Source organism: Neolamprologus multifasciatus, chromosome 10 (assembly GCF_963576455.1).
Source record: "Neolamprologus multifasciatus chromosome 10, fNeoMul1.2, whole genome shotgun sequence".
NCBI classification, from domain to species: domain Eukaryota; kingdom Metazoa; phylum Chordata; class Actinopteri; order Cichliformes; family Cichlidae; genus Neolamprologus; species Neolamprologus multifasciatus.
In genome coordinates, this window is record NC_140448.1 from 29,621,582 (window position 1) to 29,637,760 (window position 16,179).

General features: G+C 40.8%; 1 protein-coding gene and 1 long non-coding RNA gene across 3 annotated transcripts in view; both read right to left on the bottom strand.

Moving 5' to 3' along the window:
• The window catches only part of LOC146510471 (polypeptide N-acetylgalactosaminyltransferase 10-like), a 344,244-nt gene that overhangs the window by 9,278 nt on the left and 318,787 nt on the right, over positions 1–16,179 (bottom strand). The window lies entirely within an intron of this gene.
• LOC146510472 (uncharacterized) lies at positions 837–11,444 on the bottom strand. 2 transcript variants are annotated; one of them, XR_014876542.1, is made up of 3 exons: positions 10,074–11,444; positions 9,847–9,973; positions 837–910 (listed from the first exon to the last, which is right to left on the bottom strand). It is a non-coding gene; the product is annotated as an uncharacterized LOC146510472 (long non-coding RNA). The 2 variants fall into 2 exon arrangements; XR_014876541.1 differs by having other exon boundaries at positions 10,067–11,444.

The following is a 16,179-nucleotide window of genomic DNA, read 5'->3' on the forward strand; positions in this document are numbered from 1 at the left end:
AGCACATGATTATTATTTGTTTTGCTATTCTCCTTTGTTTAGTAATTGATATTTTAGTATTTTAGTAAAGTTCCATTAAGAGGGGATCTAAGTTACATATTTAAACATATTTTAAAGTAACACAATAGTTTGTTTTCCTGGTAATTAGTTACTTTAGTAACATTGTAACTCAGTTACTAACTCAGTTACTTTGTTGAAGTAGTAACTAGTAACTATAACTAATTACTTCGTCAAAGTAACCTGCCCAACAGCAGTTATGTCCTGAATGAGCCATGTATAACCGTGTGAGGTAGATAAAAACATGTTTAATGTAGACTGTAGTTCAAAGTGCTTTGAATAGTCAGTAAGACTGGAAACATCCGATTCTATCAGGCTCTTTGTTTATATAGTTTTCGTCCTTTCACAGATTTTTACAAAATGTCAACTTGCTCTAAATGTTCAACACAAAAATTAAAATTATGTTTTCTAATAGCAGCAGTCCAAATAACACATTTAAAAGTACATGATTTTTTTTTATAGCAATCAATGCTGTTAATTTAATTAAAGGTTAAAAAAAACCCAACAGGAACTAAACCTGCAAAAAAACCCTCAAAGTGGATCTGATATATGTTTATATTCATTAGCTATGTAAAAATAGATGAGTTGGGTGAATGAAGAGGAAGTTTTTTCTCTTTTGTTACATCAAATACTCGAACAGTTTTGTGTAAACAGATATTAACACGTCTCGCTGTTTGTTCACCCTCATGTTGATTTTTCAGTGGTGTGTAACCTGGCTGGGTTCTGTGCTGCCATAAAGGGCGAGCTGCCACCACTTGGAGCCAGACCAGGGCTGCTCCTAGAACACAAATGACTGATAACTCAGGGGCAGGGGGGGCGCAGGAGGCGAGATCTGCATCACAAACCTCCAAAACTGCAGAGACAGACGGAGAGAAAGGATGAAAAGTCGGGAAGGAGATGGGAAGAGTACATTTAGAAGTCAGACTCAACACAGATCTCCAGGGCTTTGTAGAGTGGGCTTTGTTTTTGTTGCTTTTGGTCCGTAGTGAAAATGCACTCCATTACTGAACTAATCATAAACCTTGTAAAATCAACTCTTTGGAAATATGGGCTTCATCGAACGGCTCTCTTTCCCCGGTAAGTTGATTATGTCGTTGTGCAGGTGATTGTGCTGCTGTGCCTAATTTCTTATAGAAACCCGGAAAATAGAAAAAATCAATAGCAAGACAATTTAAGAGAAATAAACTCTGCTCCCTCTCATTTAATCTCATACTTTCTGAGACTTAATAAAAACAAAAGCTTTAGAGTGATGAAGCACACTGGCCACAGCCGTATGATCGACCTAGATTTTTTTTCAGGTGACTTCTTGACCTCTTTCTTGTAATGTTCAAAATATTGGATGGATCGGGAATTTCAGATTCCAACAAGGGGACAGAAGAAGGCACGTTATCAAACATGAGGTTTGGAGACTTCAGATTGAAACTTCATAGCATGTCTCAGTTTTATTTTTATCTGAATAAAGATGCATAAAAAGATTAAACTTTTAGCCGATCGAGTCTGTAAAAACTGTTAACAGCACCCGGACTCCACTAAGGCTTTGTTTTAAAGGTTTCCCTCATTTAACGACGTACGGCTCAGTTCCCCTCCCAGCTAAAATAAAACGAACCTTTAAGTCACCAGATCGCAGAACTGACAGCGCACTATTTTCTGAGTGACGTTAACTGGTGTATGAAAATGTGCATTTAGGTGATGGACGCATAAAAAGGAAAGCGCAGCTGACCTTCATATCCCTGACAGCTACAACTCAACTGCTGTTTGCTTGATGTCCATAACTCCCCTGGGAGCTGCAGACACCTCGCCGCGGCGTGCTGCGTTTCATTGTGAGACGGTGCTGACTTTAAAAAGCAGCTCAATCTTCTCCCAGATTACATTTGTCGCAATTCCCTCTCTTTGTGGAGCTTTCTGCTTAGAGGAGAAGAACTGTAGAGACACAGCAGGAGACACTTTCCTTTCATTGTTCTGCCCTTTGTCCATCTGGAAAGCAGGTACTGGGAGTTTCATTGGGTGTGCGATCGCAGCTTCGAATCGCTTCATCTTATCAGATGTTGTGAGTAGGGATGGGTATCGAAAACCGGTTCTTGTTGAGAACCGGTTCCCACTGTTTCAATTCCTTGGAATTGTTTGCCATTTTTGCAAACGATTCCGTTATCGATTCCAGTCGCCCCAAATGACGTCACCACGTTGCGGAGCGTCATTTACCTGGCAGGAAACACGGCGCCTAAGCGGCTCAAATGCTCAAAAGTTTGATTATACTTTACGAGAACGGATGACAACAGGGCAACTTGCAATACTTGCAAAGTAGATATTTCATTTAAGGGAGGAAACACTACAAATATGCAAAAGTATTTGCTCACAAAACACACGATGACCTTAAATGAATGTCGTGTTTTTAATTCCGCTCCGGACTCGTGAATCTCAACCCAGCAGCAGTGGTAACGTTTGCACATCCTCTCCCGTTAATACGGCAGGTAAATAATCAACTAACAGTGCATATTATGTTAGCGAGATCTGCCTTCTTACAAAACCTGCTATTACTGTGCGTTTAGGTGACCATGATGAGACAGAGAGTCTGGCTCAGATGCTGGCAGTTCTCACTGCAGTCTACCGGTAGCGTCTCCTTTCAGGCCAGGATAGACGAATGTCCCCGAGCAGTGACTCAGTTTGTGGTAAAAGGTTTGAACCCATTTGCCACAGCAGATGATTTTCAGTAAGTGAATGTGTTTAATTGTAGGGCAGGGACATTACTGGATATTCTTGTGTAATTGCTACAGAATAATTTATGTTATACTTTGTTATTGCTACAGAAGAATATTTATTATTTTACATTTACAATTTTTTTTCCCTGGGGACCCTGTGACACCCCATTGAAGAGCCGTAGGCTGGATCTCTTAAGATCTCATGCTGGGTTTGTAAGGCCATGTTACTCCTAAATTTCTGTCTTGTTCAAAGAGAAGATGTAAAACAAAGTTCTAAGCTAATCGACCTTAGTGTTCTCCTTTTTTAAAAAGAATCGATAAAGAATCGAATCGTTAAACAAAATCGAAAATGGAATCGGAATCGTGAAAATCTTATCAATACCCATCCCTAGTTGTGAGGTTATAAAAGCAAAGTTTCAGTTTGTTACTTCTCAGCTCTCCCTCACCTTTTTGTCTTCACGCCACGAGACTATCATCCCGATAACCCCCATTTGACCCACATCCATAAAGCGCCACAACGAAACAAGTGGAACTAATTCATTAAAATTTCAATTTTCTCTCACCTTGAACGTCACCATAAAGCAGCAGTGCCACAGGTAAAATTATTTACACTGAGCTTGATAACCTTCTCTCCTGTTCCGAAGATAAACGTGTATTTTGGTAAGTAGAGCGGACAGACAGTTTAATGAGTGAGACTAATCCATTAAAGTTTGAGCGTGTATCAGTTTAAAACCACCGTACACACTGATAAACCTTGAGCCGCTTTTCCAAATAAAAATATCGCTCTCGTGAAGCCACGCGAGCACCTCTGCGGCTCGAGAGTTGCCGTGACTCTCCTAAATATGTAATTCCTTGCCTGTCCTCACTTTGGTGGAGGGTTTCACATTTGATTCAAATTGCTGATAATAGTCGGCCTTGTCTGTTTGATTTGTTTCAGCGTTCACATTTTTCATTTATGAGCCACACCTCACAGTCGTGGCTTTGGATGAGCAATAAAATACAATACAATAAAATACAGTGCAGTCTGTGTCAGACTGAGAGTTTATAGAGGCTGAGCCATCTGAGAGTCCAGCAGAATTTTGAGGTCAAGGGCTGTACCAACTATTTTACAAATAAAATAAGTTCAGCGGAGACTGAACTCTGAAATTTTTAAAAAGAGGCCATCTATTAGTCTTGATCATTTTTCACCATTTTACTCTCTAACATGAAACATATGATATTGTAAGAGTATAAAATAATTGACCTAAAAGTTTGTGTACACAGGTAAAATCTTCGGCTTCTTTCAGCTGATTTCAGTTCACAGTCAAACCAAAACTTGCCCTCCGCCCTCCCAGTTGACATTAAAACTCGCTCTAGCATAAACAGTGTTGGGAAGGTTACTTTTAAAATGTATTCCATTACAGATTACAGAATACATGCCCCAAAATGTATTCTGTAACGTATTCCGTTACGTTACTCAATGAGAGTAACGTATTCTGAATACTTTGGATTACTTAATATATTATCATGCTGTTTACAACTACATGAATGTACTATTGCTGTGATTTATTACTGTTACTGAAGGTCCGCGGCTCCGAACCGTAGTAAAGGGACCTCTGGCTAATACGGTGGGTTCTGTGTTGGGCTCGTAGCCGAAAAATAGCTTTACTTTGTTGCTTGCGAGGGACAGAGAGAGGCGTTGAAAGGCTGCTCCAACAGAACTTATTGTTTTTGGAGGAAAACACGAACACGGTGTACAGTCGAGTCTTAATAGCTTACTTACAACTGGGCTCGTCAGGCTCTCTTCTTGGCTGCAGTGGTTATTATTATATTTACATGCTTCCAGCTCCCGTTTCTGCTCGATGACAGCTCGTACTTTTCCTTTTTCTCCCTCCCTCGCTCACAGACACATAACGTGTATGGCAGTCCATTCTCCCTGCAGCACGGACTACACTGCCTATGATGCTACATTCTTTAGGGCTATACCGGTAGCATTCTGCCTGTTAGCTTAGCACAACAACGACAAAAAGGCCTCTCTCACCCAGGAAACACAGAGAGAGAGCGTCACCCTGTAACCATGGCAACCGTAACGCCGCCTGGAACAACAGAACGTAGCTGTCAAACAAAACCCAAACAGTCCTGACCCGCCACAATATGAAACAGGGAAGTACCGCCGTGTAATCCATTTATTTCAACAAAGTAACTGTATTCTAAATACCACCTTTTTAAACGGTAACTGTAACGGAATACAGTTACTCATATTTTGTATTTTAAATACGTAACGGCGGTACATGTATTCCGTTACTCCCCAACACTGAGCATAAACATGTGTCAAGTCCTATAGTCTTGGTTAAGTTTAAGAAACGACATCTGTAATGGCATAATAAACAAAAGTCTGCTATATATGTATTATTAGCCCCAGTGGCCTAAAAGATAAGGCGTTTGCCTCCTAAGCCAGTGCTCAAGTCCCATCTGGGTGTCTCAGACGATGGCTTTATGCGTGTCCTCAGTGGCATCTGATTTTAAGACAGAAAAATCCAGTGAGTTTTCAGGCCAGCTAAATCTAAAAAGCACTGGTTTACTCTGCAGTACGAGACAAAGCCAGCGCCTTTGACAGTTTCTCTGCTTTTTTTAATGCTTCCAAATAGCTCATGTGGTGGGTGCAGAGGATAGTGCTGGGAAAGCAGTCGGTCTGTGGATTACACTGAAGATTAGGTCGGGCAGAGATGAGGCTTGCTGCATTCCAGCAGCACCAGGGCAGATTAAAGTCACCCAGAGCAGTGGACATTTTAACCTTAGAAGATGATCCACCAGCTGCAGTGACATTATGGCAGCCCCTCCCACCCACAGAGCCTTATCTAATACAAATGTGACTGTGTGGGCTATTTATGTTGGCCATGTCTGGCTGTGTATACTTGTACTGGAACTTTGTCAGTTACATAACAGCACAGAGCATTCAAACTTTTAATGCATAAAAATGATTGTTTTCATAAAAAGTAACTTTAGAGGATTACATATAAAGAAAAGTACATTTAAAAATTATATCACCCATTATTTAAAAAATATTTAGTACCTGCTGACATGGCCTCAGATACAGTCACATAATTATCAGTTAACAACTAACCTTAGGCTACAATCCAACACATGGACACAATTCCTCATAGGGAAACACACAGGAACTGTGAAAAGCTGAAAAAGAAAATGTGCAGGAATCGAGGCTTTAATGCTACAAGCTGAGCTGCTCATCACTGTTTTCGTTACCTGAAGATGAAGCTTGGATAACTCAGGTTTAACATCACCTTGCACATAAAGCTTTTAGCTTTGTTTGGTTAAGGACACAGTGGAAAGATCCACCCTTGGATGGGATGGATCGAATCTATTAAAATCATTTTTTGTACTGAAAGAGTGAATGCACAACATAATTAAAGAAATTATGTAATGCATGTAATGACATAACTGCTTAGTAATGCTAATGTGATTATTTTGCATACAGATAAATACACCCCCCCCCCCTTAATAAAACAATAACAACAACAATTGATTTAAATAATCACCTGGCTATTGTATACCTATAACCTCTTCACCTAAGATTATATAAATCACTTGAGGTGCAACTGGCTCAAAGTTGTTTTGAGTTTTGAGAGACAACGACGCAGGACCTTAAATGCTTTCCCTTCATTTCCAAGCAGCTTATTATCATTATGACATGTTTTTCTTTTCTTTTAAACGACTTCGAGCAAACAGCAGGGGAGCCTTGAGGCCCGGTGATGGGTGAAGCACTCATTGTCACCTAATTTGCTAAACTATTCCGCTTCCAATTTGCCTATTCAGTCTTTGTTTATGCTCTCTGCCTCTCCCTTTCTCCCTTTATCTCTATTTCCTTGCTGCATGAAGTGAATGCTAATGAGTATTACAAAAGACATTTTCAAATATTGCAGCTCCATGAGCGGGGAGTGTTGCTTCCATTAGTGGCATTACTACCACAACAGTGAGTTCTTTTTGTTTTGCTAAATAATTGTATGTATCTTTAAAATGTGTTTCATCATCCACAAAATATATATGTGGTATGTTTTGTTTTCTTTCTTTCTTTTGACATTTTATAGCTATAACTGCCAGGTTCAGTCTCTGTCAAGCACACCTGCAAATTAACACAATTTCCATCACTCCCCTGGAAATAAACACCCCGTAGTAATAGAAGAGCTGAACTTCCTCTTTGACTGCTGGAAAAAAGGCTGTTTTTTGTTTGCTGCTCCCTGGTGTCCCTGCTCATGCTAAGCATAACAATTTAGCTGTCATTAAAATCGCTAGAGGGGTGCCACTCCCAAATCTTCCCATAAGAACACTCACAAATGACCCACATGAGTCATATTTAAATGCATCAGTTATGCCGTATTTTACTGTGATATGGCAAACTATCCATTTTTTTTGTATCTAAACTGAACTAAGAAGTGAAAGCAAAAGAAAAATGTGAGTAAAAACAAAACAAAAAAACACTAACTATTAAATGAGTACGGAGCCTCGCAGGGGACATGGGAGAAAAAAAAAATTAAGACGGACTTTTGCGGGATCTCGCAAAACAAACTCGGGATCTCGCAAAAGTTGAATTCCAACAATGGCGGCAGCTACTTAGTTGTAATATTACTCTTTCTGGGTCACAAAATACACTTTTAAGATATTTTGAGGCGTGAATGTAGTTGTGTAAACGTCAGATACCTGCTCGGTTTACAAGACATCGTTTTCGGAGATCTGACACCCACTAGCTCGAAGCTAACGGGAGGTCGAGACCTACTACAGCCGGGAGGAACACCGCTTTCTCGGCACATCGTGCCTCGACCTCCCGGTCGGCTTCGAGCTGGCGGCCTCCGAAGAATGCGGCTAAAACTTTTGCGAGATCCCGAGTTTGTTTTGCGAGATCTCGCAAAAGTTCGTCTTAATTTTTTTTTCCTCCCATGTCCCCTGCAGGGCTCCGTAAATGAGACTGTCGCTACCCGATCCGTACCGGAAACCCGATCGGTACCCCGCATGCGCGAAAGGTGTCTACTTCCGGTCGTACCGTTTTACGATAGTTATGGGTCAGAGTATCTGTTAAGAATAATAAGTATATCTTAAAATGTTTGCAATAATGAAGCATTTCAGTACAATGTAGACAAAAACGAAAAATAAAAAGATAGTTACGGATCGGGACTCCCCGATCCGTACTGCGCATGTGCAGCGGTTTTCTTCTTCTTCTGTTCGTTTAATGGCAGTTTACTCCCCAGTGTACGAGGATACTGCCACCTGCTGACCGAGCGAATGAACCCTATTGTAAACTGAATTGGCGTCATTACAAACGTGTGTTAAATTTGATTTAGTGATAGTCGAGTGTGTTTATGCTTGTCTGTGTGGAGAGGATTGACTGGAATAGTGATGATGATGTCGGCTATCACTGTCAATTGTCAGTAAACACTTAATCTGGCTGCTGAATCTTCACGCGACACATTGCTAAGTCAATATTATTAAGTCTGTAATTAGGCGCTATTCTTCTTATTTTACGGCGCTGTTGTTCAATCGGGGGACGCTCTCTGTTGAGGAGAAAAGCATGAATTTGTTTGTATACGGATTATCCATTGTTTAAATGTCCCGGTAGTCGAAAAGGAGGCAGAGCTGTTGAGTAATGCTAGGAGCTAACTGGGCGCTAACTGTATCATTCAAATATATTGAATGTCGCAATGTTGGCAAAGAGAGGAAGTGACGTAAGATTTGCGCATGCGGGGTACCGATCGGGTTTCCGGTACGGATCGGGTAGCGACAGAGACACTAACTGCAGTCTGACAAAGTTGTTTCGTACTCTCCCGCCACCATTCCAACCCCCGAATGAGCTCAAGAGAAAAAAACCTCATCCAGTGGTTCAGTGGGACTGGCAGCAGTGCTGTCTGGTTGGTCAGGTTGGTTTATTATATATGCAATTAAACGTGTCCAAAGTTCATGTAAGTCTTCATGTAACGGCAGAACAAAGATTGCCACAGACTGTTTTGCCTAATCATAATTAAATTTTTATTGTTTGTATTTATTTGTGTAGTTGTTTTTTTATCATGCTAGTTCTTGGTTTTCTTTAAACGACTTCTATTGATTTTACCTAAATCATCTTTTACGTGACTGTAAACCAGCGGCTCTGATTTTATTGTTGGCTTTTCCTGACCTAGTGGGAACCTAAGACAACACTGAGGCTGAACTAATAGGAGTGCATAGTTCTTGGTCCCAATGTGCCCTTGTTGATATTCTAGCTCTTATTATTTTGAGCTGGATCCTTTTAGACAAACATTTATCAGGCTTGGGGATACAAAAGTATCTAATATTCATAAAACCAAAGAAACAGAGGGTTCAGTAATAAATTCACAATATAGTGCTTCTCATGCATGGCTGCTAACAACTTTATCATCAAAATAGTGATCATATTAGATGGAAGTCTCATGTCTGATTTGCTAATTGTTAGCAATGTATGTGCAAAAAGAATTAATGTGAGGATTTGGGGCATGCACTGTGCTGCTTTAGTGTATTGATATAAACAAAGTTAGCCTACGAGCATCTTTGAGACAGGATTGAATTTATAAAATTATAGCCCGTCATGTTTTTACTACTACTGTGCTTCCCTTATTCCCATTATTCGAGACCTTGTATGCGAGGGGAAGGATTTTAAATTCGATTCTGGATTAAACAGGGAGCCGATGAAGAGAAGCCAAGAAAAACAACCGCAAAGCCAGTGAAGGGTCGAAATTTAACAAACTCTTCTCAATGTTGCAAAAGTATATAAAGCAACTGCTGGGTTGTTTTCCATGCAATCACACCAAGTTTCCTCTTCGATTTTCTATCTCATATGTCGAGGTTAGGGAGACATCAGTGAAAGGCCACATGTTAGAATAACAGTTTAATTTTAGCAGTCGTGTGGACGACCAACTCTGGTTTCCAGATGTTCTTGTTTTTACAAAATCCAATACAAAATAATAATGTTACCCTCTAAAGGAGCTGGTGGTACAAAGTTTGTTTTCCCACTGTCCAACGAACAGCCTTGAATTGCAGTTTCTCGGCCCGAGTCTGAGAATTGTTTTACTCGACCGAAATGTGCCAGAATTCTCACCTCCAGGCTCGATCGGAGGGGCGTCTGAGGTGCAGCGGAGCATGATGTTCACCGCCTCTGAAGACTGTAGCGAATTTGTTGTTGCAGTGGATTGATGAGGTTTATTTAGAGTGGAGCAGAATGAACGCTGGGAGACAGAGAGAGGAACACTGACAGATAAGGAGAGGGAGAAGGGGTAAGGAGTGCTAATGGAATTTCCAATCTGAAGGGAATTAGTTACTTCGTACAAGGTGTTCGCGGTGCGAGAAGAACGTGATGGAAGCCAAGAGGAAAGACGTACGGATGAGCACGACTCTCACAGTATCCTCACAACCTTACACAGGCAAAAGCACCAGCAGTGTCCTTTTATTGTTGCTAAGAAACAAATCTAATCACATAAGCTATTGTCAATCACAGGCTAAAAGCAAACAGCCAACAACTGTTTCAAATGAAACAGTCCAAACCACACATTATTGATTTTCTTTTTTGGTAGAATAAACAGCACAGGGAAAAGAAAATCATTATTAAATGTACAATTGTCCTTGTTCCACAGCAAGTCAGTGAAATAAAAACATCTTATAAGTCTTATATACGGTTTTACAGAGGTTGGTGTTGTCAAGGACTCAAAATTTCCAGAAGTTCTCAAACTTTGATTCTTCTATGTAGCCCTCAGACACTGTAGATGTCATATAAAAGTGGATAATATTGTTAATATTGAGGTGATTACATTCCTCCATACCAGAGTTATTGTTATTTAAAAGGTTTAGTCCTTGTATGTGCTGCATGCAACCACACAATTGAGATACTTAATAATATTCATTTGGTCTTTTGTCTTATGTTTACGTTATGCTCTAAAGCTTCTGTGATCATAAGTTAACTAATTTGATATTTTGAGTTTACCTGTAATGCATGACAGCACTAAGCTATAGCCCAAATGGTGGCATAGACTTTGCTTTGCATTGTTTGTTATTTTATATAGGTATGTTATATTGATTATATTTCTGCTCTTTCTGAGTTACCTGACCTCCGCTCCAGTCCTTCCTGGTTTGGCTGAAAGAGGAGGCTGAGGGTGGAGCTGGTTTAAATGAAGAAGCCAATAAAGTGGACTGGACCATCTATTGTGATCATGCAGGGGGAATGGGGTTCTTCTTGAATGATGGTTAGCTGTTATCTCTTCAGTTTTCACCTTTGGTGTATATAATGGTTTATTCATTTGCTATATAAGTGGAGCTGTTTCTCATTTGGGCAGGTTAGTTTGTTGAGTTACGTTTTTGTTAAGTGACTTTTGAGTAGCGTTCTGTTAAGGTAACCTCTTTTATGGGCCCACTTGGTTCTTAAAAACTTTATTTTTGTTATTTTGAATTTTTGTAATCATCTTGTCCTTTTTGGGGGTCTAATAAAACCCATTTTTTTAAAGATTACATTTGTGCCTGTGTGTTCCTGGCTGCTTGGATCATGACATAGTCCTTTAGTCCCTCTCCCCAAGGAAAAAAAGGCCGACAGATCCTGACAATGAGTGTAAATGAACCTCACATTCTAAGATTTTATTTATGGGTTGTTGTTTTTTTGTTTTTTTAGCATGGTTCTGCACAACCTGACGACAACAGAGGGACCATCAACCCTTTTTCTGGAAAAAAAAAAAAGAGACTTGGGGTGCATCTGAAATTAGCAGGGGTGCACTAGTGTGTACAGAAGGAAAAATGGATTTCCTTGATCTATATGTGCATTTTAAGATGTTTGGAGAGTAAAAATGACTTCTGTGGTCTCTGAGTCTTTTTGATTCTTTTTCTGTCTCCTGAGCTCCTTTACTGTGTCTCTCTGCTCCCTCTCTCTGTTCTCCTTTTATCTCTCTGCCTTCAACTTTACGTTGTTTCATGCATTTCGCTCTCAGTGTTCTCGTACTCGGCGTCCTCGTTGTCCTTTCCATCCATTTGTATTAGTTCTCGATGACTTCTCGCTTGACTTTTCTGCCAAAGCATATAAAAAGAATCGTGAAATCCACTTCTATTTAGACTTTGTGTTTGAGTTTGAACGGATTTGAATTCAGTTAGATAAAAATTAAATGTGCTATCCCACTGATACCACATTTAAATTCTAATCAGGTTAGGTGTTTATGGAGCCTGTGGTTTACGCTTTAATTACTGAAACACACGTGCATTATCTTTGCGCTAACTATCTCAGACTGAATGTAATCAGGCCAGCTGTTATCCCAGAATATAATGGTCCTCCTGTCCTGCAGACACTGGGCAGTAATGGCTCTTCCTCTTTCACCTCCACATTCATCTGCTTTCTCTTTCAGTCCCTTCATCTTGTCCCACACTGATGTTTATCCATCTGACACTGGATGGATAAAATTGATATTAGCTGGCTAGCTAGCTACTTTTTAGGCTAACTGTGAGCCACTCACTTCTTTACTGTCAGTGTCCTCTGACTGTCCTTTGTCCACCTGCTGTTTTCTGTTTCTCCTCCTTTATTTTCTCTCTATTTCTTAGAGATGGTGGTGACTCTCAAAATGAAGCCAATTAGAATCAATAAGTGATATCGATAATCAAGATCCCTGACACCACTGGCTGAAATGCAGTGCCAAATCATGGCGGAGTAGCCATAATGTTTTAGAGATGGCTACTTGCTGTTGTGCTACTCTTATTACTCCATACATGTTCACAAAGGTTCTAAGAAAAAATGTCAAAATTGGATGTATCACTCCATGCACGATCTGATATCGTCGTGTTGGTGTTGTTCCCAGATCAACATAGTAAATGTTGTTCCAGGATCAACATTGCAAGTGACCAATCAGAATGTTGTGACGTCATACTTTTGCGACTTCGGGAAAAACCGCCGTAAAACAAAAAACTGTACTTAAGCTGCGAGAAACCGCCTCTGTCCGCCGATCAACGGACCCTAACCCTGACCCTTTAATAAACACTGAGCAGAATTGATATTGTCCTTGCAACATTGGAATTTCATAAATGCACGAATGACTTGGAGCGCCAAAGAATAACGTTACAACAATGTGATTGGTCACTTGCAATGTTGATCCTGGAACAACATTTACTATATTGTTCCAGGAACAACACCAACACGATGATATCAGATCATCCATCACTCCATATAACCTGTTGCCACTGATTTTCAGTCCAACCTGGGGGTTTCTGACAGGTTGCTAGCAATGACACTTAACTGTTATGTGTAGACACAACATCGGTTAATCTCTTAAATAAGGTGTCTTTTTTATGCTTGAATTATTCAAAAATTCAGAGATAATATTTCCTGGCTTGCTTGGGAACATGGGAGGTGTGGGATTCTCTGCTTAGGCTTCTGCCCCCGTGACCTGGCCCAGGATAAGATGGGAGAAGATGGATTGATACGTCCAAGTTAACAAACCCCACATTCCTCTGAAAATGATCAAGAACAATGACTAGACTGAAAATGAGAAACATTTTGAAACACCTTAAGAAAACCTGGAGAACTACTGTTTAAGACCACTTTAAAACAACAATACAAGCAAGTCTGACTCCTTGGAAGTGAAAATCTAAAGAAACGAGCAGTGGCTTAAGACCTTTGCATAGTACTGTTACTTCCTGACAGCCCTTTTATGTTTGGGCCTGTTTTGTTAGCTTTATTTTACTTTATCTCAAGCAAACCTGATTTTTTCTTCCCCAGTCGTTATGTTTTATCCTTCCCATCCTCAGCAGTTTATCACAGTTCTGTTGACTTGAACAACATTTGCATAAAGGCCATTTGGCTGCTCATATAGTGCTTGAGGTCAGCTCAGCTGAGTGGATAACCAGGTAATGAATCTCCTTCTTTTCTTGTTAATATTGTGTCCCTTACCCCATTATTCTCATTGGACCGGAGGATAAGGGAATAGAATAGGAGCGAGAGAGAGCAAGGGGGGAGCCATTGGAGTACATGCATTATGTATCATATCCTACAGTGAAGAAGACAGCACTGTGAGTGGGAGTGTGAGCAGCCAGCAGTGCACCGAGGTGAACACAGTGAATGCTAATGAGGGAGCTGCATTTGCTGGGAGGTACATCTGATTAAAAGCACAAGTCATGGTGAACACAGCCCAGCGGTGTTATCAGAGAAAACACACACAAAGTAGCGGGTGTCAGAAAGAGATGAGTTTTGTGAGTTATTTTTGGCTTCGACGGAGATGAAAGATCAGATTACCGATAAAAGATCTGCGTCACTGATATGCTGGAAGTAAGCTGAACACACGAGATGTTAACTTCAAATGTTTTCTTTTAAGTCATCGGTTGACAGTTTTCCTAACTAAATTAGGCTTCTACATTATAATTGGTCGTTTGTGTCACAGCTCCGTACAGCCACTAGCATACACAAGGTTAAGTGAATATTTATCAGCTGCTTGGTGATTCGTCTGCTGCACACAGCCTATCACATTTATTTGATGCAAAGGAGATCTCTGCAGGGATAAACGAAGTTAAGTATGAATTACGTCAAACGTGTCTTTCGTGATTTCTCAGGCGCTTGAGACCATGCAAAATGTTGTTTATTGCAGATTATCAGAACAGGCGTTTTTTATTTTGTATTGGTTTGTTTTTTCTTCTTTCATCTGCCATCCATATGCCTCATGCTTCTGTTTTGATTTTCTTTGTCCAGATTCTAATTTAAATGTCCACAAAGTTGCATAACACCCGAACTATCAGATGCTGCTAAAAGCACTGATATGATTGTATATTTTAATTTAAGCTGAACTCCCTGGCATAAACCACACGGGCTACATAGAGATACCGCTATGTTGTACAACATCTTTGGCATGTCTGGACATTTCTTCCATTGCTTCTTGGAAATTCAGTGTTGACAATTTGCACTGCAGCTGCTGTTTCATTGTTCAACCAGGTTTCAATTGAAAACTGTTTTCACTTGACTCACCCTGTAAAACCTTCAAGAGGAGGTGCTTAAGAAGCATCTCGATTTTTAAGGATGAGTCCAGCCAGCCTACGGAGGAAACATATACAGTGGGGCAAAAAAGTATTTAGTCAGCCACCGATTGTGCAAGTTCCCCCACTTAAAATGATGACAGAGGTCAGTAATTTGCACCAGAGGTACACTTCAACTGTGAGAGACAGAATGTGAAAAAAAATCCATGAATTCACATGGTAGGATTTGTAAAGAATTTATTCGTAAATCAGGGTGGAAAATAAGTATTTGGTCACCTCAAACAAGGAAAATCCCTGGCTCTCACAGACCTGTAACGTCTTCTGTAAGAAGCTTTTCTGTCCCCCACTCGTTACCTGTATGAATGGCACCTGTTTGACCTCATCATCTGTATAAAAGACACCTGTCCACAGCCTCAACCAGTCAGACTCCAAACTCCGCCATGGCCAAGACCAAAGAGCTTTCGAAGGACACCAGGAAAAGAATTGTAGACCTGCACCAGACTGGGAAGAGTGAATCTACAATAGGCAAGCAGCTTGGTGTGAAAAAATCAACTGTGGGAGCAATCATCAGAAAATGGAAGACATACAAGACCACTGATAATCTCCCTCGATCTGGGGCTCCACGCAAGATCTCATCCCGTGAGGTCAAAATGATCATGAGAACGGTGAGCAAAGATCCCAGAACCACACGGGGGGACCTGGTGAATGACCTGCAGAGAGCTGGGACCAAAGTAACAAAGGTCACCATCAGTAACACACTACAACGGCAGGGAATCAAATCCCGCAGTGCCAGACGTGTTCCGCTGCTGAAGCCAGTGCATGTCCAGGCCCGTCTGAAGTTTGCCAGAGAGCACATGGATGATACAGCAGAGGATTGGGAGAATGTCATGTGGTCAGATGAAACCAAAGTAGAACTTTTTGGTATAAACTCAACTCGTCGTGTTTGGAGGAAGAAGAATACTGAGTTGCATCCCAAGAACACCATACCTACTGTGAAGCATGGGGGTGGAAACATCATGCTATGGGGCTGTTTTTCTGCCAAGGGGACAGGACGACTGATCTGTGTTAAAGACAGAATGAATGGGGCCAAGTATCGTGAGATTTTGAGCCAAAACCTCCTTCCATCAGTGAGAACTTTGAAGATGAAACGAGGCTGGGTCTTCCAACATGACAATGATCCAAAACACACCGCCCGGGCAACAAAGGAGTGGCTCCGTAAGAAGCATTTGAAAGTCCTGGAGTGGCCTAGCCAGTCTCCAGACCTCAACCCCATAGAAAATCTGTGGCGGGAGTTGAAAGTCCGTGTTGCTCGGCGACAGCCCCAAAACATCACTGCTCTTGAGAAGATCTGCATGGAGGAATGGGCCAAAATACCAGCTACTGTGTGTGCAAACCTGGTAAAGACCTATAGTAAACGTTTGACCTCTGTTATTGCCAACAAAGGTTA